Here is a 3,260-nt window from a genome sequence, read left to right on the forward strand (position 1 = left end):
CTCTCACACTATTTCTTTGTCTAATCTCTGCATTTAATTTGTCTCCACTGTATCACATCAGGCTATTAGGCTCCACTAATTTCTGGCTGAATTCACCATTGTTTCAACAAAACCTGGGGGCAACTTGCTCAAAAGTCTGCTCAAATTACATTCAGGGTTTCTTGCAGAGGTGGTTTCTGATGTTATCTTTGCAATTTGCTCTGAACCCAAGAGGGATCTTCTTAGCTGTGCCTTTCTCTGATTCTTTCTAGTAAACCTGTTGGCCTGCAATTTACCTTATAAACTTTTTTTTTTAGGTAGAGTCTGTTAAACAAAGAATTGCTTTATTAACACAAACTATTAATACATAACCACAAACTATAAAGTGCTAAGAAATTTAAATATCTCTTACAGCAAACTGGTGGCAATTCAACATCCAGGGTTAGCACAATTCTTAAGAGACTCTGGAACAGATGAGACTTCCATGGTGGAGGAGGCATCTTTTGAGGTGAAGGGGTCCAACTAAGACAGCTTTTCAAGTTCTGACACCTCCTCGAGGATCATGAGAGGCACTCCATTCAAGGGGAAGTATGTGATCTGGTGCTCTTTAGGCAGGTCAAAACTCTTGAAATCTAGTGGACTAAAGGGAAGGAATTTTTCTGCTTCTGGATAAGTATCATTTGAGGCAGGAAAAGAGCTTTTTGCTTTAATGGCCTTCTCAGTTATCTTTTTGGTAGAGAGGTTTGTCTGTTTCTGTTTGAGGGGTCCATTAATCCTTACCTACTTTTCTGTAGCTCTGTTGACAGTTCCCAAGCATTTCTGGCAGCTTTAGGTAATTCAGTGAAGCATCAAATATGCTGCCAAAATGTGGTGTTGAAACCTGGGATGGCCCATCTAACGCTTTACTGAAAGCCCAGACCCCAGCTTCACCTTGTTAATTGTAAGTGGAGCTACAAGCCTTCCTTAATTCCTTACAAGTCACATTTCATTGTTTTTAAGAGTGCTCTTTAACCTCCATTTCCTCACACTGTGTTTCAAATAAAGTCAGTTCTTTTGCGGGTAATTTTGGAGCTATATCTCTTCTCATGGCCTCCTTCTTCTCCTGTGCCAAATAACTGGTTACTCTCTGGAACTGGAGGTGGGGACAGTAACTCACCTTTCTTGGGATGACACTAGGCTGGTGGTATAGTCTCTAGTGCTCTTGAATTTCTTCTCCTTGCCTAAAACTTCAGCTTGCAAGTAAGTTGGGCCAATGTTGATCAAGGCCTCAGTATTTTCAGCTTGTCTAGATTAGGGTAGATCCTCTACCCTATGAGTGCTCTGCTATGGACATTAAGTTCTTTTGTTCAATATATCAGGTAATATCCATTTTATAATGTATAACTTAAGTTGTATAGTAATTTTGTCTAGCGTGGTCACGAGTTAGTCTCTGCTTGCAACCAGCAGCAAACAAGAAGCTACTTTTCATTTAAAGAATATTTTTCAGGCCAAATATAATACATGTATACTCCAAAACCCAGCAGGATTTATTAGAGGCTATTTCAATACCACCAGAGTAACAGGCTTAATACAAATGCAATGGTAGGGCACCTTAGACTGCAACCCAGACCCGTTATGAATCAAATTAATACTTATCCCATTATCAATAATGCTTATTTAAGATCTTTCACAATGATATTAAGCTCTGAAATTTAAATGTGCTTACTGTAAGGTCTACAGGTGGCTGTCCCTCATACCTAGATGTATTCTACACACTTCCCATAATATAACTTTTCCCACAATCCTCTGCATTGTTTATTTATCATAGACTTGAAGTATTAAATATATCTTGACTTAGTTTATTTCCAAGTTAAAAGAATATATAATAGTAATAAGTCCTTAGGAAAAAAAAAATCCTAGGAGGGTTTAAAGCAGTAAGTATTTTAAAGAGCAAAAGTTGAGCCTAGACATTTTCTGAGAGAATTCAAAAATACAATTTCTAAATAACATACTTCAGTATTTCAAGTATAATAAGTACATGTGTTTATTTTTCTATTATAATTTTCTTTAAACAGTATAACTTTTTTGGATGGTGGTACTCAGTCCATATAATTATAACTATTATTAGCAAAATTAGAAACTAAGCTAATAATGGAAGAAGAGATTGAATATAGTTGGATAACACAGTGAAAAATTTTATACACAATACATATGAGTAAGATAAATCAAAGGCATGCTATATCATGTTGAACGTTAGGGTAAGCATAAATTCATCACACAGTTAATAGAAATTTAAATAAAATAGCAGATACTTTCAGAAATGAATGGTATACTTTTCATTTGATGAATTAATCTCAAAACATAAATATAGATTATCCCCAAATATACTGATATTTTGGGAGGATACTATAAATGCAACATCTTTTATTTATTTCACATAAACATGCTTCTTGTGGCAAGACTAATATAAAAAGGGCAATCTGCCTCTATAAACAACTAAAGTATAATGTATTTTAATTTAGAGTTTAATTATGTATGAAAGGGATTAATATTAACATAACAAACATCATGTTTACATAAGCAATTACATTTAATTTGAGATAGCAAATGTTTAAAAAGACAGCATCTATCCAAATGTTCATTATGTCTATTAACTCTAATACTTTAGAGAAGTAGAGAATATTAAATAGAAAACACCTGCCTGAATAGTGCTACGTTCAATTATCACAGTTTAATAACATTCAAGGCATACATTTTTGCCATAATGATTTGAGAGTCTCAGAAAGTTAAACATATGCTCTATAGAGACCAAAAACTAGTTTGAGTCCAATTAAAATAGTAATCCAATCATCTCCCATATTTTTACTCACTGCCTAATATGTGCATACCACATACAAGTCCCTTTTTATTTTCAGTATAAACCAAACAAACAAAAATCTCTGTTCTCATTTGGTTGTATAATGTATATGCATCAAATAGGGTTACATAAATAATAAATAGAAACTAAATTATATAGCATGTTAGATATTGACTCAGTTATGGAAATGAATATCAGCAAATATGATAGGCATATTTTGGAAGATGATTTAAAATGTTAAATAGGGTATTCAGAAAATTTCACTAGCAAGCAGCCATCTGAAGAAAGTAAAGAGACGATTCGTATGAATGTCTGGGGTATAAGAACTACAGGTAGAAGGACCAGCAAGTGTCAGGAATGGTCTTTCAAAGGAAAAGAAAGACAGTTATGACTGGAGATGAATGAATATAAAAAAAAAAAGTGCTCATATGATGATCTGGTGATC

The 3,260-nt window shown here is 34.1% G+C and overlaps 1 pseudogene; it reads right to left on the bottom strand.

The window, feature by feature from the left end:
- Positions 1-326: 326 nt before the first annotated feature.
- LOC130848492 (securin-like) lies at positions 327-2,844 on the bottom strand (annotated as a pseudogene).
- Positions 2,845-3,260: the final 416 nt, after the last annotated feature.

The sequence above is a fragment of the Hippopotamus amphibius genome, chromosome 3 (assembly GCF_030028045.1).
Source record: "Hippopotamus amphibius kiboko isolate mHipAmp2 chromosome 3, mHipAmp2.hap2, whole genome shotgun sequence".
Lineage (NCBI taxonomy): Eukaryota > Metazoa > Chordata > Mammalia > Artiodactyla > Hippopotamidae > Hippopotamus > Hippopotamus amphibius.